Here is a 25,918-nt window from a genome sequence, read left to right on the forward strand (position 1 = left end):
AGGGATTGTTTGGTCTGATAATAGGTGGTTCCAGAATTGGAAACATCACCTATCAGGCCAACTTCTCACATTGGTGAGCAGCGGTGCGGATTTGAGCTTGCTGTTGTTTTACCATTGCAATCTTTGTATCAAATTGAAAGATCACATCAAGTACCTCTAGGTACATATGAATCAAAAGCTTAGCATATTAAGTTCTACTGAACTTAGTAGTTGTAGATTAAAGGGATTAGCACACCCTGACTACAACTCACTAGTAAGGTACAGTAGGGAAACACTTAGTGTAGGTAGGTGCATCACTTACACCACACTAGAGTCATGTCTGACACAGGAAAAGCCTCAGGGTCTACTCCTGTGACAGTTGACCTTACCCAGGCAACTTTCAGTTATGACAAACTAACCCGAAAAGACTTGGTTGCCTTGTGCAAATCAAGAGGGTTAAAAAGGGGCAGAAGCCCCACCTGCCAAATCCTGGTAGCCATCCTAGAGCAGGATGACTTAGAAAGGGCAAAGGAAGCTTCCCTAGAAACAGGAAATGGAGGGAACCCCCCTGTAACTGATCCCCCTCAGGAGGAAGATGAAGAAGAAGAAGAGGAGGAGGAGGACTCAGAAGTTGAGGACCCAGAAGATCAGGATCAGAGGGGTAGCCAGGTCCCAGTTGCCAGGCTTAGCCAGGCCAACTTAGACCTACTGGGGAATGGAGAGGGCCAGCACCTCCCCAGATCCCACCATGTTATTCTCCCAGGCAACAGAAGAGTGAGATCTCCCTCAGGGGACTCTCATATTTCTAGTGCCTCCAGAGAATATCAGAGAGGCATGACTGCTTCTCAAAAGCTAGAGCATAGGGCCAGAATGAGGGCTGTCAAACTCCAAATAGAGAGGGAGGAGGTAGCCTTGGCTCAAGCTAGACTTGCCTTGGCAAGAGAGCAAAAATTGTGTGGCTTAGATGCCACTGGTGGCAGCAATATTCCTAAAGAGAAACCCAGGTCCTATGATAGTAGAAACCTGACAAAGATTGTGCCCCCCTACAAGGAAGGGGATGACATCCACAAGTGGATAACTGCTCTTGAGAGAGCCTGCATGGTACAGCAGGTTCCTGAGGAACAGTGGGCAGCAATCTTATGGTACTCCTTTTCAGAGAAAGGGAGAGATAAGCTCCTCACTGTTAGACATGAGGATGCAAACAATTACAAAGTCCTGAAGAGTGTCCTAATAGATGGGTTTGGCTTAACCACTGAACAGTACAGGTTGAAGTTCAGAGACACCCAGAAGACACAGACTCAGGACTGGACTGATTTTGTTGATTGTGCAACTAAGGCTCTGGAGGGTTGGCTACATGGCAGCAAAGTACATGACTTTACAGGATTGTATAATTTGATTATGAGGGAGCAGATCCTAAGTAATTGTCAGAACCAGCTCTTACACCAGCACCTGGTGGACTCTGATCTGACCTCTCCCCAAGAATTGGGAAAGAAGGCAGACAAGTGGGTCAGAACCAGGATTAGGCCTAAGAATCAGGACAGTAACCAGAAGAAGGAGTCTACCAAGCCTCAAGATAAGGGTGGGGATAAAAATAAAGAAAAGACTTCCCCAGGGCCCCAAAACTCCAAGAATGGGGGTGGGTCCCAAGACACTTCTTCAACAGAGAAAACGCCTTATTGTTATGCCTGTAAACAGGTTGGGCATTACAAAACAGACAACTGTTGTCCCAAGAATAACAATAAAGAGAATATACCTCCAAAGCCAGCTCCAACACCTCCTGTTACTGTCAGCAGTAATCCCCCAGGAAGTGGGAGCACACCCAGGAATCTGGGTGGGTTTACTTTTGGAGCACAGGAGGACCCTGGCCTATCCAGGTCCCCCTCCCCAAATGATCTTGTTTATGAGACTGGCAGGGGGTTTGCCAACTTCTCTGATTGCCCAAATACTTTGAGCAAATATAGACAAGAACCCATCATCAATGGTTTGAAAGTTGAAGCTTTTAGAGACACAGGGGCTAGCATCACCATGGTGGCTGACTGTATAGTCCCCTCTAAGCAACTTTTACCTGGTGCCACATACCAGGTAACAAACATTGATGGCATCAAAACAAATCATCCCATGGCAGTAGTAAGTCTCAGCTGGGGAGGTGTCATTGGCCCAAAGAGAGTGGCAGTGTCATCAAACTTGCCTGTGGACTGTCTACTTGGTAATGATTTGGAAATCTCAGACTGGGCTGAGGTTGAACAGGAAATCCATTCTAGAATGGTAAATTCCAATGGAAAGGTTAGTGGGGCTGTAATGGCTACAGCCCCAATTCAAGATGTCCTTCCTGAAAAGGTTGGTAGGGCTGAGAAACTCTCTGCCCAGTCTTTAGCAAAAGCTCTTCCTGAACAGAATAGCAAATCTGTTATGATAACAGCAGAAACCCAAACTGAGTCTCCTCCTAAAAAGGTTGGTGGGGCTGTGATGGCCACAGCCCAAACTCAAACTGATATGTGTGTTGTGAAGCCTGAAATGATGGATAACTCCACACAAACTGAGAGCATGGAGGAGGAAGAGAAATCTCCCCCTCACCAGACTTTAGGACAGGATCAGCCTCCTCAGGGAACTGATCTTACCCCTGATGAAGGAACTGCCCCAGAGGTTGTTAGGCCTGGCCTGACAGAGCCTCTGATGGCGGTGGACCCTTCTCCGGTGGGACCCAGTCTGGAGCAGGTAACCTGCCCCTCTCTCCCTTGCCTTAGCCAGCCCAGGGCTGCAGAGGACAAGAAGGACAGTGAGACCCAGAGGGCCCCCTGTCAAATAAAGCACCCCCATCAACGGATTAGGGGGCACCAAAACTAGTAGCCCTAGTGAGGTGAAAACTTTAAAAACTCCTGAGGGAGCCCCCTTAAAAACAGTTAGGGACCTCCCACAGATGGATTCTGTTGGGCACAGCCAAACCTGGGACCCAAAGGGCCCAAACCTGAACTGTCCCTCCAGCAAGCCAAACAGAGGGACCCAGCCTCCAGCTTTAGGTAGCCAGAGGTTGACCCTGAGAGCACAGTGCAACTCAGTTAAAGAAAGAAAGGCACACATGGTGGAAGATAATTGGAGGAAGCCAAGCCCTAACTTAGTAGAGCCTCACTTCAATACTCCATATCCAAACCAGCCTTTAACTTTGCATAAACACAAACAAAGGTAGTGATTCCCTATGGTGGAGACCCTCTAATACCCAAAGGGTGAGGGACTGCTTAGTGGACCATGAGACAGGGGGTACCCATGCTAGTGCAGGTACTTCCTTATATGGCCACTCAGGCAATATAGGCTTACCTGGCCAAGGATAGCCTTATCTCCTTTCGTTTGGGGGGGGGGGGGTTATGTAGGAAGGTGGCTACCTGACTATGGTTACCCCAGATTTTTTGCCTGTGTTTAGCTGGTTTTTTGACTTAGTTGACCTGGTTCCCTGCTAATCAGGGCCCCAGGCCATCTGCTCTCTCTGTAAAATGGATTCCATGTACCCTAGGTACATACCACAATTGGAAATGGACTCCTTGTCAGCCCCTGTATAATGCACTATAGGTGCCCAGGGCATAGGGGCCACCAAGGCCTACCAGGGGCTGCAGCATATCTTTTGCCACCCCTGGCTGGTTCTTAAATTGACACAACTGGCTGATCACTCAGCTGGGGTAAGGTGGTGTAATCACCCCTTACTTAGATATAGTATACCTATATCTAAACCTATATCTGGACACATATAAACCTGTGAGCCACTCCTATGGAAGGCCTCATCAATCCTGGAGGCAGAGTGCGTGGTTTAATGTGAGATGGAGCTCTAGCATGAGCTGAGCCTGTCTGCAGCTGTCGGGAACAAATCCCTAAGCTGTTTCAGGATAATGCCATACCATATACTCTTAACTGCCTTATAATCCTCGCGGTTATATAGCAACTCTGGTTTGGCTTTATCAAAACATGTCGTGTAAGGTGTCATACGATTTGGAATACTATCCCCTCGCCAGTTCTGGCGACGGGGATAGCATTCCACCCCTCTAGAGGGGTAAGACATGTTCCTTTACTTTAATGCGGTTAATTTCTCCAAAGACCTTAGATCCACAAAATGGATGCCTCTGCCACAGACAAATGTCTGGACCCCTGCAGCTGACCGAAACTCGGCCAAATGGGTCCTGGACAAAGGGTTTCCTGTCACAGGAGGGTGTCACCGCCCTCCAGACAGGAGATAGTGGATTGTAGCAGGGAGGTCTGAAAGAAACCAGACACTGCCTGGGGCGCACAAGGCTGCCCCTTGCATAATCCGGCCAAACCGGTTCTGGGGCACTCCAGCCCTCGTGCCAGGGCGGCCTGGATCAAAGGAAAGGGGTGTATCCACCCCCTTCCTGGGTCCCACCCATAGGGGGGGACCTAGCAGGTAATCACGCCCCCCAGATTCGAATAAGAGTGGGAGCAGTGCGAATGCACATCAGATTTCCTGGAAGAAACATTAGAAACGAAACTCTGGACCCTTGGACCTCCATCTCAACGTGGAAGCCCGAAGAATCTCCCTTGTGGTCAAGGAGTGACCACCCTGCAGCAGCAGGCACCATCCAGCCCTCGACGTCTACTTAGTTGCAGTTCCCGCCGGAACTCGAGCGACTGAGATCGACGAGATCAAGCTTGCCTGCCTTCCAACAGCCCGATCCACAGTCCCTGCAGAGCTGAGACCCGTGGAGGCGACCGGAAGCGTGGGGCACGCCATCTTGAATTGACCACGAGACGTTGACCGTGCAGCCCACGAGTGACCCTCGAAGCTGTGCACCGGGGTTTGAGAAGCCCCCACCCTGAGCTACTCCTGAGCCGAAGTTCAGCCCTCCACACTCGACGAGTGCTGCGTGGGGCCCTTCTGCTCCATTTGGCTCAACGCGTTGGCCCGGTCACTAGCCAGCTGGCTAGTGGTCCCTGTGCCGACGAAACTACAAAGAAGACTCGTGAATCTGGTTGCTCCAGATCCACACCAGCTCCCCTGAAAAGGAGCCCCGACTCTGACCTCCCTGGTCCGAGTGAGAAGCAATCTTCCGATCCCGCGTGGATTGCTCTTGCCAAGTGTTGTTTGCTCCAAACTTGAAGCCGACAGCGCCGACGGTGAGAGCCTGCGTGGGACAGATCGTGACCTGCTCCTGGACGTCGCAGATGCCCCAGAGCCCACGTGACAGCGGAGAGAAGCTCCTCGACGACCACCTGATTGCGCCCGACATTGCCTGGTTCCGTCCTGGTTCCACCCTGGTCACTGCTGAGTGACCCAGACTCTGTCCCCTCTGCTTTCAGGTACCCTTCGACTTGAGTCCACCCTTGGACTCCACCGGACACTTCATCTTCAACCCGCCTGCAGCCCTTTCAGCTTCAAGCACCAAGAGCCTGCGTGTCAAAACCCGACGCCACTTCGACCCTGTGCACCCACTTCCTGTGGGTGAGGTAACTTTGCTCCGCCGGTGTTCCCACACTGGTGCACATCTCTAGGGTCTGTGTGTTAAGTTTTATTCCTCTAGGTCCAGCGGAAGTGTCCTTAAACTTTAACTCTATGACTTTTACGCACCATTGGTTAACATTGGTGCATGCGTGCGCTTTCCGCACATCTCCCGAATCCCGAGGGCCATTCCCGACTTCAGCATTGCTTGTCCTGACTGCTCCCAGCGATTCCCTAGGCCCTAGGCCTAACCACTGCTCGATTGGTATCTCTTATACCACTTGTTTAGTATATGGTTTGAGTGGCCACCCGCCCTCATCCATAATTGTGCAACTTGTATGTTTAAACAGTGCTTTTGATTTAACGCTTGTGCCCCTTTATTCATAAAGAATACTGGGGATTGTTTTTAGTAATAAACACATATATTTTTATAATATATACTTGTGTGGTGTCCTTTCATTTGATATTACAGGATTGTATGTGGTAAAACAGCTCGCTTAACACGACCTCTTAAGTTAAGCCTTTAGGCTGCTTAGTCCATGCTACCCCTAGGATAGCTTGTCTAATAAGGTTGACTTACAACCAGACACCATAAGGGATTGTTTGGTCTGATAATAGGTGGTTCCAGAATTGGAAACATCACCTATCAGGCCAACTTCTCACACTATGCGTGAATGATCACTTTAGAGAACATATCTTAAATTGGCTTAGGGAATTTTTCAATAATAATAAACAGTCGGCTTACTTAGATATCATATGGGATTCTTTCAAGGCTTGTTTTAGGGGCAAAGTATTGAGTTATGATTTTTTTCATCAAAAGAAGCTTAAATTAGAGATGCAGGGATTATACTCTGTCTTAAGAGTGGCAGAGGAGAAACGGACTCAGGGTATAGCACAACAGGGGAATATTATGGATTTAGAGAACATCGTTGCCAGCAGTCGTGCTAAAATACGGGGGGTATGGGACATGGGGAATACAAGAAAATATTTGACTCATAAAAAGCAATGCCATGAGTATGGAGAAGCAGTTGGGAGATGTCTTGCACTTAAATTACATATGAAATAAGCCTCCCGCCGCATTGCAGCATTAAAGGATAGTTCAGGGACATTATACTTTGACCCGCAAGGGATTTGGGCTATTTTTCATCTGTTTTATACAGAGCACTATACACAGCAGAGAGGGCTGGATGAAGTTGATGATTTAATGTTGAGTGGGGTCTCACCTCAATTAGATTCCGATTCAGCGGCGCAGCTTGATACCTCAATTACTATGGAGGAGTTAGAAAATGCAGTCAAGACCTTAGCATTGTGGAAAGCTGTGGGTCCTGACAATATTCCTTGAGAGATTTACAAGCTTTTTTTTAACAACTGAAGGAAATGATGCTTGCCACTTTTAGGGCAACTCAAATGGGCCTGGCTCTTAAATCTTGGGACAAAGCCACAATTGTGGTTTTTAGTATGAAGGGTAAAGCTCCAGAGTCGCCCGGGTCATATCGTCCGATTTCTTTATCGAATTGTGACGGCAAAATATACTCAAAAATCTTGGCTAATCGCCTCTCTAAAGTTATTGCTTCGTTAGTATCAGCAAATCAACACAGATTTATTGCGGATAGGGGTACAGTTACACATGTCAACAAAGTGGTGACTTTTTTTGACATTGCCCATGTTGAGAAACGACAATTAAGGTTAATTTTATTGGACGCGGAAAAAGCATTTGACCGCGTGGAATGGGTTTATTTGTGGAAATTAATAAAAAAACGTGGGCTTTCGGCAAGGTTTTATGACTGCTTTACAGGTCCTGTATGCTTCACCGGTTGCAAGAATAGCTGCAATGGGTATGACACTAGATGTAGTAAAAATTACCAGAGGGACGAGGCAAGGATGCCCCTGTTCTCCTTTACTTTTTGCTTTAATATATAAATCGGTTTGTGGACATGATATGTAAGGGTCATTTGATTAGGCCTTTTGTTGTACAGGATATTCCACACTCAGTTTTCGCATATGCAGATGACATAGCTGTGACTTCTGATGATCCGGCTACAGCCCTCCGAGAGATCAAGCGGTTAGCACTCGAGTTCGGCCAGGTGTCTGGTTATAAACTGAATGTTGCCAAAGCACAACTCTTATGTACCGATAACATTGTATTACAGGATCCTAGAGTAGTAAGAGAAGTTACATATCTGGGCATAAAAATCAGGACATCATTGACAGAACTTGTAGATGCTAACTGGGGGGCATTACTGCGAAATATAAGTGACTCTTGGAGAGATGGGGTCGATTTCACTTTACCCTAATAGGTAGAGGCAATATTATAAAGATGAATGTCCTTCCTACGGTATTATATCTATTTAGATCCATCCCACTTGAAATATCAGTAACTCAACTGCAAAATTTGCAATCACTTTGTTCTAAATTTCTCAGGGCCCCCGGCAAACCTCGACGTGCTAGTAGATTCATGACTCTTCAGGTGGCTTGGCAATATTTGATTTTCCTTTTTATTAAAAAATGCGTGTATTATTGACTGGCGAGGATGTGGGTAACACAGCAGAGGCCCCTTCAATATTTTGCATAGCACCTACTATAAAAGGACTAGGTTTAAAGTTCTGGAGGCTGCATTTAGAGTTTGGAGGAAAATACGCAAGTTAATGGATTTGGAAGGGCTAACACTATACACCAACAAATGAGGTAAAGCTCCTTCCATCTATATTCTGGGATAGGGTGGCCTTAGGTTGGAGGCATAAGGGCATTGGTCAGATTGGAGACTTTTATGTGGATGGGGCCTGATTAGACTATATGATGATATTGCAAGGCAATATAGCTTGCCTAATTTTCAATTTTTTTTAAATTTCTCCAAATACATGACTTTCTCACCCGTAAGCACATGATATTGACACCAACCCCACTTATTGAGGGGGTAAGGTGTGATGGGAAAATAGTTGTGTTATATAAAATATTACTTTCCTTTAGAACGGATGATTTGGAGTAACATAATGAGCAATGGGCGGCAACTTTTTGGAGAACCTGACATATCTATAGGGGATGCAATCGCCAGATCTAGGAAAGTCTTCTTATCTGCTAATTTAAAAGTACAATTTTTCAAAACCGTATTTAATCTATAATATACTCTGGCGCGTATGTTTAAATGGGGAGACCGTTATGATGGTAAATGTTTTCGATGTGAGGGAGACAATGTAGCTAGTATCCATATATTCTTTAGTTGTGTTAAGCTGAGTAATTATTCAAATGATATTGAAAAACTTTTAACAAACATCCTTGGGACTCCGCTTAACATTACTCCGGCCTTAATGTTATTAGGGAATGGTCATGTTGTAAAAAAGGGGAACTCTCCTTATAAACATCATCTTTTTTTGTTTGTTGCTATGACTGTTGCATGATTATGTATTGCTTCCGATTGGTTACGGCCTGAGCCTCCTGCTTTTGAGTGTTGGCGGGCCAAAATGTATAATTTAGCCAGTTTAGAATTGAGTTTGTATTCTATAAAGGGGGCAAGAAAACGAAAATTAGGATTGTATATATGGGGGGCCTTTTCTGCTCATATGAATGTATGAGCCAATGCTTTATTTTACTGTTTGTGTATTTTATCATGGTTGTTTGGTCTCTTTTTTCTGTTTCTCCTTGTTTTAATACTGTGGAAATAAAATAAATATATAAAAAAAATCCACATTCAATATTATACAAATCCACAAATAACACAGTTAAAAAAAATATATTATCAGGACAAAAAGCGTGAACACAATCTTAATTGTAACTTGTATCTCGTCCTGATATAAAAAGCTGCTTTTATAACATTAAGTACAGCAAAGGTAATTTTAGGGGATCCCAGGGACTGCAAAAAAATTACCCCTTTCTTGTGCTGCCTCACCTTAGCCTTTTGCAATAGTGGCACCAAAAAACAGTGTCTTGGTTCTTGATATAAGGAGCAAAACATAGTTAAATGGCTACTGCTTTGGAAAGAGGGGTTGTCACAGCCACACAGAGGTAAAGTCTGATTCCATCCCCCAAATTAGAGGGGGGGGGCACATTTAAAGTGCAAAGTGCATAGTCTAAAGAGTAAGCCAATGTTGAGCCTGTAATCCACCCCAAATACTGGTCTATGCTATGAGTTGTTAAAATATCGGCACAGTTTACGATTGTTCGCTTGGCCTTAGACAACTGTAAGCGTTTATTCAAGCACTGCTCTAAATACAGTTCTTTGACACCCAACTTGTGATTGGAACCAATTGTATGTGGGAAGCTGTAAAGATCTGAAAGGACCGAAATATCAAAGGTATCCCTAAGACACTTAAATCATTGAATTTGGTTCACCCCACCTAATGACATGCAGTCAGACATGCACGTTCTTGTCAGACCAGCCTCTGGAGATAACCATAGTTTTACCCACAGTAGTAGGGGGCTAGGCCAATCAGATCTTCTAAATATGGCATCCCAGGCTCCTCATGGCAGATGACAGTAGCTGTAGCTTCTGATACTGACAATAGTCTGCGCAAAAATTGATTTTTCCACTTTATTGTACCTCCAAAGGCCAGCACCATACACACCCTCTGAAATGCACTTACTCTTAAAAACGTTCAGCATTTCTGGGATTGGTTTATTTTGTAATTCACAAGCAAATCTAAAAGTGTTTAAAGTGGGGTCCATCTTAAAGACTAGTTGAAAAGAATCCCATGCAAGTAAAAATCTTTTACTTTTGACAAAATGGAATCCCCCATAATAAAATACTTTGACTTAGTACTGAGGCGGTCACATGTCATAATATACACTTTGAAATATTTACTTTAAGATCCAGATCCTCCATGTATACTAAAAACTGGGCTAAAAGGGCCTGGGGGCGATAAGCAGTAAGCACAATCAAAATTGTGTCATCCGCATTTAGTAAAATGGGAATAGATTTTTGTCCCATATAGGGTACATCCTTGTTCTTTTCGACCAAATAATTACTTATACCATTTATATAAAGTAAGAAAAGAAAAGGAGCCAGGATGCACCCCTGCCTGACAGCCCTGGCTGATCTAATAAGAGGGGAGCATTCGCCTGAAGGACCATAGCGAACTCTAATTGTAAGATGCTGATTCAGGTGCCTGATGAGAGTCAGAAGATCGTGTTCCACTCCCATTTTGCCCATTAGTTCCCACAGCTTAGATTGGTTCACGAGGTCAAAGGAGCTTGTTCAGTCTATAAAAGCGAGATGGAAAGAGCCTTTTTGTGCCCTAACATACTTCCCCCAGATAAGATAAAGATTTAAACATTGCTCAATGGTCTCATTACCTATGCAGAATCTAAATTGGACTTCTGAATAATGTTGTTTGCAAGGGCCCAATCCTCAAGACGCGCCACTATTATTCAGCCTAGGATCCTAGCACTGGAGTCGATCAATGAGATCAGCCAGTAACAGGTCTTCTGAGACTGATCACCTTTTATAAAAAAATAGGGACCACAGTGGCAGTTTTCCAGGACACCAGAATGGATCCCAACACCTCAGATCTAAACACGTTTGTTAGTAGTGGGGCCCATAGATTGGGATAAAAACTTAAAAAACAACAATTCACCAGTTATAGTTCTCTCAACTCGTGCCCTAAGTTAACTATGGTTCGCGCCCCCACCATGCGCAGTTTTCTCATCAATAATATCATTGCAAATGTTGTAGTGATATTTTCAATGATATCATAGAAGATGTAATGAGTGAATTGTTATTTCGATAAGTAGTAGTGCATGGCAAGGGAGCGAGTTATTATTACCTTAGGACACTAGTTATAATTACTTGAGTAACTATAAGTGGTGAATTTCAGTGTTTTTGAGTTTAAAACTTTATATTGTTACTGAACATTTCACCTAACTATAACATTACTTAAAAAAAAATTTGCAGTGAATTTCTAGGATTCTTTTAACGTAAAGTAATATAATGTTACCTTCATCCGTGCACAGCCAGGGATTGGCCGCAGGGCCTGGCCTATGGCCAAGCCCTGATTCAAACCCTCCACAGGCAGCCAACCCCCTGCTGCGAGGTCTGTCCTAAGGCAGCAGCAGGCAACCAAGTAGACTCTGTGCACGGCCTTTCGGCAAACACAGCAGAGTGTTGGCCATAGGGCCCCCTATACCTCTAGCCAAATGCAATAAAAATGGGGCGGGGCAAAATGGCCATGTGACCCCCCTCCCTGAGACTTATTAGGCCTCGGGAACCCCATCCTGCAAGGCCATGCATTTTTTTAAAAGGAGAAGGGGGTCATGTGGCATCCCTCTCCTAAACAGTTTTGGCCCCAGGCACACCATCCTGGGCCTCCATTAAAAATAGGTGGGTGCCACAGTGACCCACCAAGCACCATCTTGGGGGCCACAGGTGGAGCACTAAGGCCCCTGCTGCCCCAACTGACTTCCTTCATCGTGTGGGAGCCAGCATTGTTGCCACTGGAGGGAGCAGCTGCTTTTGACATGCTCTTTCTGAGTGGGAGCAATAACAGTTCCCGTGCCTGCATCAGTGCAGTGTGGACAGGGAAACAGAGCACAAGTTTGCTCCCAGTTGACAGGAGCCTTTTTAAAGCTCCAAACGGGAGCAGACTTATTTGTTTTTCTTTCATTTGGTGGTAGATTTAGTAAATGCTTCCGCCCGAAGGGAGTAAACATATGTTTTTCCTGTCTGTGCCGATGCAGGCAGGGAAACAAAAATCTGTGTTCCGGGGGTGGGAGTTGGATCCCCGCGATACAGTCACTGAGCCAGCCCCATGTGATGTGGTCATTGGGGCTTTAACAGCTCACAGAGGAGGGCTGTGAAGCCCTCTTCCTTTTAATTAAAATGATGGTCCTGGGGGGTGGGGTGCCTGGGGTCTTTTTATTAACATTTCGGCCCACGGGATGGGGTCCTCAGTGCTTAAGCAGGTTTGGAGATGGGGGCCATGCGCCCCTCCCTTTAATTCATTATTCAGCCCCAGGAGATGAAGTCGTCTGTGTTTTTTTGGCTCAGGGAGGGGGCCACATGCCCTCTCCCCAAAAAATAAGCTACCTTTGCCCCCAGGGCCTGGCCAATCCCGGGGGGGGGTTTGAAAAGCTCAGGAGTCTGTGCGTCTTTTTTTAATTTGCAGCAGATTTGCAGATCCTCAGGGAATTCTCTGTAAAATTGAAAGAAAGTGTTTATGGCCTCATAGGAAATGCTTTCTTGTGTTGCTAATAACTTTGGTGCAGTTTGACGAATCTCCACAAAACTTCCCAAAAAGTTTCTTATTTGCCTAGTTTGTGCATAGAAGTCACGGGGTGATCTGTCAAGTAGGGGCTAACAAAAAAGGGAGGTCCCAAATGTAAAATCCTGACCTGTTTTCAATAGACTTTTTTAAGAGGCACAGCTGCAAAAACTGCTGAATGGAATCACACCAAACTTAGCAGGAATTAAATGCTGGTTCAGGAAGCTTGCTTTTTTGATTTGCTGTAAATCTGTTTAGTAGTTTTGGAGATATCAAGCCCCAAAAATATTTGTATATCTGGGTGGTTGCGTTCGAGGGACTCTTGCCAGAGTCCCTCAAACCCAATTTTTTAATAGAGCCTTCTGATTGGTCCAGGAAGCTTTTTTACCCCAACTTGCTCCATGGGCACAATGTTCCCATAGAAGCATGGCTCTGACTGTCTGCAAGCGACATGAAGAAAAATGTTTTAGGCAGCCATTACAGTACTTGAAGTCTTACTCTCCTGTCCTGCAATTTAATAAAGAAACAACATAGGAGGGCAGGACAGGGATACCCTGTCCTTTTAGGCCCTATTAGAGGGTCCCAGAGGGGGTACAGTCAGAACACTGTGGTCTAAAGCACGGGTGTTCTGACTCCGCAAGCCCAACCATGCATGCCTTAACCATGCATATGCCTTACCCATGCATGTGCGTGGTTATGGCAATGCACAGTAGGGCTTGTGGACGGACGGAAGGAGGAAGCAGGGAGAGATCTGCAGTGAGGTAAGTGGGGCTGGGGTGGGTTGGGGTTGTTTTAAGTGGGGCTGGGGGTGAGTTGGGGTACTTTTGTGGGCTGTGAGGTCAGGGTTTGTTTCGTGGGCTGGGGGTGGGTCAGGAATGTTTTGTGGGCTGGCGGTGGGTTGGGGCAGTCGAGCTTTGGATAGACAGAAGCAGGAAGCAGGGAGAGATCCGTAGTGAGGTAAGAGGAGCTGGGGGGTGGGTCAGGTCGTTTGGGGTAGTATTGTTGTAGGGGGTTGTGCAGTTTTCGGGGCTAGGGGTTTGGGGCTAGTCTTCAGGGCTGGGGGTTGGAGGTAGTTTTCAGTGCTGGGTGGAATTGGGGCTAGTTTTCAGGGCTGGAGGGTGGGGCTAGTTTTCAGGGCTGGGGATAGGGCAAGTTTTCAGGGATGTGGGTCAGGGCTAGTTTTCAGGGCTGGGAGGGTTGGAGTAGTTTTTTGGGCCTAGGGGAGTTTTTTAGTCGTTTTTTACATTAGGGTTTAGGGTATTAGGTTTCAGGGCAGGAGGAGGGGAATCGGTAGTCGGTATAGCTTTTAGGGCTTAGGGGAGGGTATCTTTACCCAATGGTTTAGAGTTGTAACAAGTGTCCATTTTCACATTTGATAACCTGTATACCAAACCTGGGGAAGTAAATGGACATTTATTCCTCCTCCCTACCTTTTGATCACTCAGTCTATTAAGCAGCGCACAGCTGCGGGAGTTCTTTTGAACCAGAGAAATATTATTCTAACTTTTGGAAAGAGAAGGACGATGGAAGGCAATGTTGGACTGAGCTTTGATGAAAGCGATATAGAAGAAATACTGGCAGCACAGCCACTCCTACAAAATACGGACCTAACTGAAGTTTTAGCACAGACAGATGACTGGGACACACTTTCAGACAAGAAAAGAGACCAAATCCGTACAGCGATTCATGGTATCATAATGACAGAATATTTACGTTTCAAAACAGCTCCGAGGGGCCTGTGGGTTAATAATGCCCCAAGAATTTTTCTACATGACTTGGCATTCCGTAGAGACTGGTCTTCCATCTCCTGGAAGTGCACTTTAGATTACCTTGTCCTCATAATAAAAACAGCAAAAAGACTCTCAGAGGCATTACTACAAGAGATCCAAGCTTGTGAAAATGAACTTAAAAAAGGCATGAATCCACAAATTTATAAAAGAAGGCTGGATGAAATCAACAAGGAAATGGAAGAAACTAATGAATTCATTATGCAAACAAAGTTACAAAAACTGGGGAATGACTTGAAAAAATTCAGTCAAGAGAAAATGCACCCTTATACAAAAGAAGATTATAATACCACTGATCAAGGCTCAGATAAAGAATCCACAGGCAAGAATTCATCAAACAACTCAGTCAGTAGCTCTGAAGATCACGCCACAAAGAGAGGCAGAAATGCCAACCGTTACCAACGACCAAGAAGGGGCAACAGATGGCAAAGACCATACTATCCGAGTATGAACTTACCATACTTCCAGCCTTACATGCCACAATATGGAGGGTGGATGGACCCTTATAACTATGGAATGCCACCTATGCCACCAATGGGAGATCAACATCATCCAGGCCAACAGAATCAATACCAACAACAACCGCCTTTTTTAGCGAGAGGCCAGAATCAACCCAGAGGAAGAAAAAAGTCTCTAGGATGGCAAGACCAACAACGGAACATATTAACAAGAAGCATGTCCTCAGCTCAAGCAACAACGAGCAAGAACAATCACTAATAGTGAACCTTTCAAATGTAGAACTCACAGAAGATCAAAAGAATGTACTCAATAAGGGATTAGGATATGTCCCTACACCATCTATGGACAGTTTTAAACTGAAATGTGAATTAGCAGAATTCTGCCGTACCCTAAAATTGAAAGCATTCTTCACAGGGTCACCGACATCAATACAAGATGGAGACACAAGGTTAAGGAGAAAATCCGTTAGTCAAGGGGGGGATCCCTGGAGTCGAATAGTCTACTTCTTACACAGACCTTTCTTGTAATACAAGGAGAGGTCACAGTATATCATAGGTATTCAGACAAGCATAAGGATGGATTTCCACAAAGAAATAGTCTTGCTAAACAATCTAGATTTATTCGAATTGTATACAAATAGACAATAAAAACAAGATAAAATTCATCCAAAATAATTAAAAACCAAGATAACATATCCCGGTGGGTTAAGAATAATTATTAAACAATGTTACATCACCACAATATTATGATACACAATAAATGGAAAATCAATCAAGATACACAATAAATGGAAAAGCAATCAAGATATATTCACAGTAAACAACAAACAAAGCAAATTTACAATAAACCCCTCATATCTAAGTGGCCCACTTAATATTTCTGCCACTATATTTGACAAGATCCAATGGCCATAGACGGTTTAAATACTCTCTAGCTTTAGTGGAGAGACCTAATGCCCATCTGAAGCTCAATCTGGCCCTGGTTGGATTCTTTTGGATCAAAACAGTGCGTCGACGCGTTTCGGTGCTTGTCACTTGATATCGTAGCACCTTCCTCAGGACTTCTTGTTTCTGGGGTTTCAGGGAACGGATGAATATACCGTATCCTTGGTGCCGTATTGTGGGCGCTCAAAAAATGGGGTCTCCTTAAGGTCTCCCTCTTTTGGTGCTACACATATAGTCCTTGGTGCCCTTCTGTTAATGAAAAATAGAGCTCTCTCTTGTAACCAAAAGCTCCTTTTGATGGGGTTCCTTGGTTGTTTAGTTGTCAGGCAACTGCCCACTTGTAGTGTATCTCAGATATTTTTAAAACTTGTTTAGAACGGGCATATGTAGTCATTCGTCTGCTGCTGAACTGGATATGTTCGTTATGTAGCTGATCGATCGCTTCTGCCTCGTTCCTGCACTCGTCTCAAGGAGAAAATCCACCTTCAACCCACCATCGGGAAGCGTTCCACCAGAATTCCAAACCTTTGAACAAGCACTATTGAAAGGAGTGGATGCGATGGAGAGAAATAAAAAGATCCCATATCAAAATCTGAGCAGACGTGAACGACAAGCGCTCAAAACCCTTGAAGACAATGAAGATATAGTGATAAAACCCGCTGACAAGGGTGGTGGGATTGTGATTCTGAACAAAGAAGGCTATAATCAACAATGCCTTACTCTCCTGTCAGACACCAAGTTCTACAAAAAAATTGAAATAGATCCTTCAGAGAGACTTGTGAATACTATCAAAATGATGGTCTATGAGGGCGAAACACATAGATGGATATCAAACAAAGAGGCTGACTATCTTCTGGCAAAATAACCCAAGACTCCTTACTTCTACTCACTCCCCAAAACACACAAGAATAAACTCCCACCTCCAGGACGACCTATAGTTGCAGGTATAGGATCGATCCTGGGACCACTTTCTAAATTTGCAGATGAATACTTAAAACCTTTGGTTCAGAAAACGCCAACCTACTTAAAAGATACTAGAGACCTGTTAACACAGATTTCTGATAAGACATTCGATCAAAAAACAATGCTCTTGGTAGGTTTGGACGTCGAATCACTGTATACGAGTCTACCTCAAGACGACACCCTACAAATGCTCGAGGACGTCCTCTACAAAGAAAACTGGGAATACCAAACCCCGAGACATTTTGTTCTACAATGCTGTAAATTGGCTCTAAAAGAAAACTTTTTTGAATATGAGGGAGAATTATACCTACAGAGCCATGGCACCTCCATGGGGAGTGCCTTTGCTCCTTCGGTGGCGGGACTCTATGTGAGCAATTTTGAGAATCAACACATACTTAACGATTCAAATCCGTACTCTTCCAGTATTTTATACTGGAAGAGATACATAGATGATATCCTTGTCATATGGGATAAAAAACATGATTTGAAACGATTCATTGATTGGCTCAATGGCCGCGATCCATGGCTAAAGTTTACGTATACAGCAGATGACTCAACCATTGACTTTTTAGACCTTACCATTTTTGTTGAGCACAACACTTTACATACCAAAACTTATACGAAACCGACTGCCAAAAACAGCCTCCTTTCATATAAGAGTTACCACCCTAAGCCTCTAAGAGACAATCTTCCTTACAGCCAGTTTTTAAGAATCAAAAGAAACTGCACTAAAGATGTTGATTATAAAAAACAGGCACAAGAACTGAGCAAGAAGTTAAAAGCAAGAGACTACACAACAGCTACCATCAACAAGTGTAGGAAACGTGCGAATAACCAACCCAGAGAATGTCTTTTACAGACATACCCGAAAGACCCTGTGCAAGATTTGACAACATGTGTAACCACATTTTGTCCCTCTACTTACGAGGTACAAAAGTTAGTGAACAAAAACTGGAGCATCTTAACCACAGGTAAATTCACTTGGCCAAAACCACGATTCGCAAATAAAAGAACAAAGAACTTGAGGGACAGTCTAGTCCATACACGTCCCAAGAAGAAAAAACCATCCAGAGTTACCATAAGAGACATAACTATGACACCTATACCAGGCCACCACCCGTGTGGTGACTGTACTGCCTGCAAATTCACGACGACCTCTAAACAATTGCAACTCACAGATACACTCCTATGGACGCAGAGACAGCATACTAACTGTAACTCTACCCATGTAATATACATGGCAAGCTGTCCCTGCCAAAAGAAATATATAGGGATGACTTGCAGAAAAGTCAAAACCAGAATAGGAGAACACAGGAGTAATATAAGACTCAAGAAAACAACAACAAAACTCTGTGCCCATTTCATTGAAACAAAACACTCTTGTGATGACCTACGTTGGACAGTCCTAGAAATGCTTGAGGACAAAAGCCATGAAGCTGAAAAAAAACTATATGAGAAAGAACAAAGGTGGGTGAACCGTCTTGGAACCCAGATCTGGGGTCTCAACGATGCCATACCTTGGCATCAATTTGCTAAATAACATCTTGAAACAAGATAACATCGCCACTAACCCTCAGAGAATAAGTGCATAATAGCGTAAGGGTATCCTTTTGGATTAACATGGCCTCAACAACAGTCAACCTGATTAATCAAACTACCCTTATTACACAGTATTTATAAAAAGAGCGTACCCAGTGATAGGCCATTGACTCCAGAAAGATTTGGAAATCAGAAGTATGAATATCCTCACAAGTAAGGAGAATGAAACGATCCAACTCATAGCCAAAATGAAAAATATTTCAAAAAATGAAAATGTTCACATCCAGATTTAAGTACTATAATCTGATTTGCCGATGGTACGAACATTTAATGATCCAGATTCCATCGCTTTCCTGGTTTTAATCAATCTCTAATTTTCCCCGGAGTACCGAGTGTCTGTTTGTTTAGCCTGCACCAGAACAATAAAGCTACAATAAAGCTACCTTTCAAAATTGAATTGTTAGCCCTTTAAAATACGATCACACGAGACTCCTCCCTATCCAGGGGCAGAGTCAGCACAAGCGGCGAAATCGGAACCCACGCGGGTAATGGCGTCTAGGCGTTACAGACTCCAACACTTTGACATTGCGGTAAGACGGCTTCAGTCTCCATCTAAATACAGTTCCGCTTTCCTTTAGCTCTTAGCTTCAAGGAAGCTGGAACCCCCTGATGATACAATTTTACAATCACTACAAGGTAAGATAATTTCTGTCCACAGGCATGAAAGTAAGCACTTGTCTGTCTGTTTGTCAGTCTTCTCGCAGCACATTGAAGAAAAATGGTATAATCCCCTAGTACTACGTGGCTAGCGAGACACATTTACCGATTTTGTCCCCAGTCAAAAAAGCAAGTGTACAGTTTAAGACGGAGCGCGCAGTTACAATAGATTGATCCTCTAACATTGCGTAAAATAACTTTACACCTTTGATAACATTGTGCGCAAAGTTGGCTTCTTATTGAAAAGATATCAGAGGGTTAATAATTTACTATGTGAATTAAAACACTCGCTATGACCATTTATCAGACTACAAAAAACTTCACCATAACTATCTTATAAAAGACATACCGCTCTCTGCAACTTCAGTCCTCTGCCCCCAAACAACCTTCCACCCATTTGTTAGAAACTATCTTAATATAGAAATAGGCAATCCAAATAGAGATACCTAAAAACCGGAAGACACGATCTTTCTTTACCCCCCACATAATACAGCGAATAACTATGCAAAATGTATGGATGGTTTTTCCTGTCTGTATTTTCCTTCTGTTTCTCCCCATTTACAGCGCAACAGAAAGTGATTGGGCAGTGAAAGCCAACAATAAGGCAGTCAACCAAATAAGTCACTACACAAATTGTGTAAGTACATGCCACCGCTATATGTCTGTATGTATATGTGTAAGTCCTGACGAAAGCCCCATAGACTCGTTTGAGCCAAGGGGGGCTGAAACATGTCGACAAAACTCCCAATATACTTAGAGATCCAGTAACTTGATCTCTCATAAGTACCTTCTATGTTTTATTACTATAGACTCATTCCATTTATTAAAGTTTTTCGGGGAAGAGTTCTATATTTTTAAATTCTTTTTTTCACCATTTTTTCACTTACCCTTTCCTGACGGGGGTACCCTTAAAACCATCTCTGGACACTGCAAACTAGACCAGAGGAGCCTCTGGATGAGGCGGGCACAACTCACAAACTATGGTACCCAATGATAACTGCCACAAACTACAATGTGGGGCGGAGAATAGATATACACCGCAAAACCGATAAAACATTGAGTTTTTTGAGGGTACCATAGTATCTTTACCCAATGGTTTAGAGTTGTAACAAGTGTCCATTTTCACATTTGATAACCTGTATACCAAACCTGGGGAAGTAAATGGACATTTATTCCTCCTCCCTACCTTTTGATCACTCAGTAGGGGGTGGGGCGACCTTAGCCATGCATACCACTTTACCACGCATGCCTTTACCACAAAAAATCATTGTAATGGAATGAGTGGTAAAGCAATGTGTGGTTAAGACACAGTCGTTATTCAGACCAGGTTGTTTAGGCATGCAGGGATGGGGATTTTGCTGTACCGTCATACAACTGTCCCAGAGGGACTTCCCCAGGCTCAAATAGCAGGAAAAGTGGCTGTTTCCACCTAGTTACCAAAGAACTCCTGCAGGTCCACAGAAAAAAAACTTCAATAGCCTGGAGGTGGATTGAAGAAAATTGAGGAGCGAGGCATGAGTGGGGCCCCCCTCCCCAAGCTCATTTTGGGCTGCGGAGATCCCATCCTTTGGGGATGGGTAGTTAAATTAAAGGAAGTGGTGTGTGTGTCTCCCCTCCCTGAGCCAACTGTGACCCCAGTGACCACTACAATCATTAATAGTTAAGGGTATGAGCCTCCCCTCTCCAGCCTTTATAGGCCCTGGGAACCCCATCCTCTGTGACTGAACTAAACTTCAAAGGGAGGAGGACCATGCAACTTCCTCCATTATCCAGTTAAGGCCCTAGGAATCCCATCTCCTGAGGTCTAACTAAAAGTTAAGGAAGAGGGGTCATCCAGCCCCTCTCTCTGAGCTTGTCAAGCACAGGAGCACAGGCAGCGAAACTTGTTTGCTCCCATCTGGCCGGATCAACTTAAATTATTCCGCTGAGTAGGAGCAAAAATGCCTTCCCCGCCTGCAGGAGCGCGGGCTAGGAATACATATCTGCCCTCACCTGGAAGGCACTTTGAAAAAGCTCAAGCGGGATCAGATTTTTGTTTCCATGGCTCAACTCCTTTGGGTAGGGAAACAGAGATAGCTCCCGTCAATGGAGAGCATGCAGAAATACCTGCTCCTGCTAGGCGGAAGTAATGCTATCTCACCCGGTATGTGGTGAGATGGCTGGGTCATGGAAACCCTGGGTCTCTCCCCATTCTCCCCATGGGTCTTTAGGTTAACTGAGGACACAGAGGATGTGGTCCACAGGACCTATTAAGGCTCAGTGAGAGAGCAACACGCCCGCTCCCCATGACATATACGGTTTGGTCCCGGGGATGATCCTGAGATCCACTAATGGTATGGGCGGCTTGGGGGTTGGGCACTCCTTCCCCTTAAATAAAAAAGGCCCCAGGAAATGGGGTCTCTAGGGCCACTAGTGGCTCAGGGAAGGGGCCCACGTGATCCACTCCCCTATAATTAGACTTTGATCCTGTGGGATGGGGAAGAGGGCCTTGTGTCCCCTCCCCTAAAATAAATGTTTTTGGCCCCAGAGATGTGGTCTCCTGGCCTCTTAAGGCTGGTGGAGGGGGGGGGCATGTGCCTCCACTTCTCCACTATAATTAGTTTATGGTCCCAGGGGATGGTGTCCCTGAGGCTATTTTGCTCAGGGAGGGGAGCCATGTTTTTTCAGTGAATATATATAAACTGGTGGTCACCAGTAGGCAGTTATTATTAGTAGCTAATTATCATAGGAAAAGTGTTTTTTGACGTGCCTATAACTTTGGTGCCATTTGACGAATCTTCATGAAGCTTTCAAGAAAAAAAGTGCAGCTGGTTTGAGTTGTGCATAGAAGGTTTCAGGGTGATCTGTGAAGTGGGGGCAGAGAAAAAAGGGGTAAAAAAAGTATGTTTCCCATGTTAATTCTCATAGAGATTTTAGACACAACTACAGCCCGCTCTATGGAATTACACCAAATTTGGCAGAAAGGTAGCTCTTGGTCCAGAAAGCACCCGTTTTTTTATTTGGTGTAATGCCGTTCAGTAGTTTTGGAGATATTGAAGTAAATCCAAATTTGTATCTCTAGGTGCGTTAATAATTTGCTACTATTTCGCAACAAATTGTGAATACGTGTGCCAACAGGAATGTTGTGATTGACTGGCCGCAAACAGGGTAGAAAGTTGCAGCTGCCATTTATAATAATGAGACACAGTCCCAGGGGCTGAAACTAAAGATGAAAAGTGGTGTAAGGGATCAATGTAGAGGAACTCTGATCCCATGGTTGCAATATAAGGGTGTTTCAGAGACCCCTTAAGTGTAAAATACATAGAAAAATGGTTTATTTTCCCCATGTGCAATATTCATGAATTTGCAGTGATGCTCAGCGTGGCCCCCCGTGTAACGTTGCAACCAATTTGCGAATACCCCTAAAATCATTAGCAGATTGGGCTTCTTTAATGAAGAGCAAGAAAGGGTTAAGGGATAGTGACCATTGAGAAGAGAGTTAAGAAAAGTCAAACATGAAAGGGACGTTTTGATTGGCTACCTTCGACAGTATCACTGAGTGCAAAGTCGAAAAGGTTGTCATTATTGGTTGCTTTGTATGAGAGCGGTATATCATTCTTATGCTTAGTTTGTACATTTTGTCTGAGCCTTCAATCTAACTGACAACATTAAAAAATATACCAGAGCAACCAACTCAATTTACAGGGTTGCAAATTGCAATGTAGTTTAAAAAAAATATGATTGTCAAGGTATGTGTACACATGAGGTTGGTAAAAGTGTGTATGATATATACAAAAGTATTGTGAGTGTATGAGGGTATCTTGTGAGTGGGTGTTTGAGTATTTTTGTGTGTTTATGAATAGGCGTGTGTGTCTCTTTGGGTGTGTGCGTGAGTATGTGAGTGTCTGTCTGGGTCTGAGAGTAGGTGTGTGAGTAGCCCTTTTATCATATGCTGTCCCGGAACTGTAGAGTATGCGTGTGTTGTTTTAATACGTAGTCGAATTGCCATTAAAAACTCCTTGCAGAGCTTTGAACTTCTGTTTAATTATGAAGTAGTTACCCCTTACGAAGGGTGTAGGTAAGTCATAGAACAGGGTGCTATGTGCTTACAGGGTAAGCCATGCACTTTAAAGTCTCAGTGAGTCACATGTGTACTTTGAGACCCATAGGCATAGTCAAATATGCAGTATTTCACCCATACCACAAGTTTTATACATATTTAGAAAAGCAGAGTTACTCACCTAGCTGTGAGAGAGAGACAGAGGCATATAGATATTCAGTGACATGATCATAAAGCATTTATATATGCAGAAGTAACAGAGGCACGTGCATACACATTTATAAAAGCCAACACTCAGTAATGGAGGCAGAAAGTAATATATACAGCCACTTACATAGCCATAAAGAGATTGTGACTTAGTTACTTTCACATCCAGTGACACGCCCTGAGAGGGACTGATACACTTATTTAGATACATACTGAGGTGGTGATACTCCTAATCACCCATGCAGAGAAGTAGCCCAAAGAATATGTGTTGGGCCTGCTACTGCAGTTTTACTGCTAGGTTCAGTTGGCATTTAAAACTCCTTGTCAAGCTTTAAACTTCCCTTCTACGATAGATAAGTCACCTCCAAGGTATAATGTACATAGGGCATATGGCAGGGTGATATGTACCACAGGTCCGGGATCTCCATCTCCGGGCCAAAATCTCCGCCACCGGGCTGGAATCTCCGGCCCGAGAGCGGACATAAAGTTAGTAGTCGTAAATCCATTCTGTGAATACCAAAATTAGTAAGTGCATTCTGTGAATACCAAAAGTAGTAAGTACGTTCTGTGAATATCAAAAGTAGTAAGTTTAGTATTTTGTCTTGTTAGTTCTATGAATCGGGCCCTTACACATTCAGTCACATGCCCATACAGCACTTACGTATGCAGCAGTAACAGAGTCAGTTGCTCACACAGTTTTATACCCCATTGTTCACTAATACAGCCAGTAAGCAATCCATACTGCCAGTTACATACACATATAGAGACCCATAGAGATACTAAGACATCTAGTCATACAAGAGTGATACTCCTAATCACACATGCAGACAAGTAGCCTTAAAACATGTGTTGGGCCTGCTATTGCAGAGTACGTGTGTGTCAGTTTAACTGCTAGGTCGAGTTGCCAATTAAAACGTCTTGCCAAGCTTGAAACTTCCCTTCTTTTACATATAAGTCACTCCTAAGGTAAGGTGCACGAACGCCATAGGTCAAGGTGTTATGCGCTTAAGAGGTGAGACATATGCTTTGAAATTTTAGCTAGTTGCATGTACACTTCCAGATCCTTATGCCCAACTAAACATCCAGTCTACCACCCATACAGCAACTCACACACGTATTTACAAAAGCAGAGTCCCTCACCTAGTCAGTCAAAGACAGAGGCACTTACACATTCAGTCACATGTCTATAAAGCACTTATGTATCCAGCAGTAACAAAGTCAGTTGCACACACAATTATGCTCCTCAATACTCCATAATAGAGCTAGTAAGTAATACAGACAGTCAGTTACATACACATATAGAGACCCATAGAGAAACTTAGACAGCTAGTCAGTTAGCTTTATAGTTACTTACACATGCAGTAACACACCCAGGAAGGGACTGATACCCTTATTAATGTTTACAGAAGTACTGGCACTCCTAGCTAGCTATCTAGACAAGTTACCCTTTACACAATAGTTGGTCATGCTAATGCAGAGACTATGGTGCTCATTAGGATGGCGGACGGACCTGCCACCCAGAGGAGGAGGGACCGTCCGCAGCGGCGGTCCCTCTAGTGCAATTAGGATGTGACCGCCACCCTGGCGGAGCTAGCGGCCCAGAGTTGGGGATTTCAGCATGGCAAAAATCCCCACCTCCGAGCCGGAAGCTCCGCCTCCAAGCCGCAAGCTACGCCTCCGGGCCACAAGCTCCGCCCCCAAGCCGGAAGCTCCGCATACGGGCCGGAATTTACTCCCCGATTTCGGACTTAGAGTTAGTAGTTTTAAATCTATTCTGTGAATACCGAAAGTAGTAAGTTTATTCTGTGAATCCCGAAAGTAGTAAGTTCACTCTGTGAATTCCGAAAGTAGTAAGTGCATTCTGTGAATACCAAATAGTAGTAAGTTTAGGATTTAGTCTTAAGTTCATTCTGTGAATCAGGCCCTAAGACACACAGGCGCACACTGACTCATACAGTGACACAATCAGGAGACAGTGACACATATGCTGACACACCCAGATCCACTCTGATGCAAGCAGTAACTCACCCAGGCAGACTCTTATATATACAGTAACACACCTAGCCACAAATTATGCACACTGACACACTAAGTCACACACTGATCCATTCACTAACACGCCCAGACACAGGCGTATGCATACACTAACACATCTAGACACACATTAATACACGTGCTTTATATCTATAAGTAGTATTGTACCAGTTATAATAAATCAGTGATTTTTGACATATGTTCGTCTAGAAAGGTTCAGTAACTATAGGCAAAACAGTTGATTAAATAATTGTAAACTGATGTCGGGCCTCCTCCCCACTGTACAGGCCTCGATGTCAAAAATGCACAATCCTGGGTCTGGAAAAGATTTACACGGTCTGTGGCATCCCCAAAAACCCGCAGACACTGTAATGGTTTGAGTCATGACTACGGGGCAGATTTTTGATCGGATTTCGAGGGATGAGGTGGCAGGGTTACGGAGCCGCCATGTGAAGCGGCCATCTTTCTCGGCGGTCGGTCACGCCCCCCGATAATAATTGTTTTTGTTATTTATTTAATGTATATTCATTTTTAGATTGACCTATTTTATACGTGTGTATAACTGTAATGTATTGTTGTGTGTTTTATTTAGAAGTATGTTGATTTTCTGTTTGATATTTTGG

General features: G+C 44.1%; 1 protein-coding gene across 1 annotated transcript in view; it reads right to left on the reverse strand.

Annotated features, from left to right (window-relative positions):
* NALCN (sodium leak channel, non-selective) overlaps positions 1-25,918 on the reverse strand; it is a 3,094,418-nt gene that overhangs the window by 483,236 nt on the left and 2,585,264 nt on the right. The window lies entirely within an intron of this gene.

Source organism: Lissotriton helveticus, chromosome 8, assembly GCF_964261635.1.
Source record: "Lissotriton helveticus chromosome 8, aLisHel1.1, whole genome shotgun sequence".
Lineage (NCBI taxonomy): Eukaryota > Metazoa > Chordata > Amphibia > Caudata > Salamandridae > Lissotriton > Lissotriton helveticus.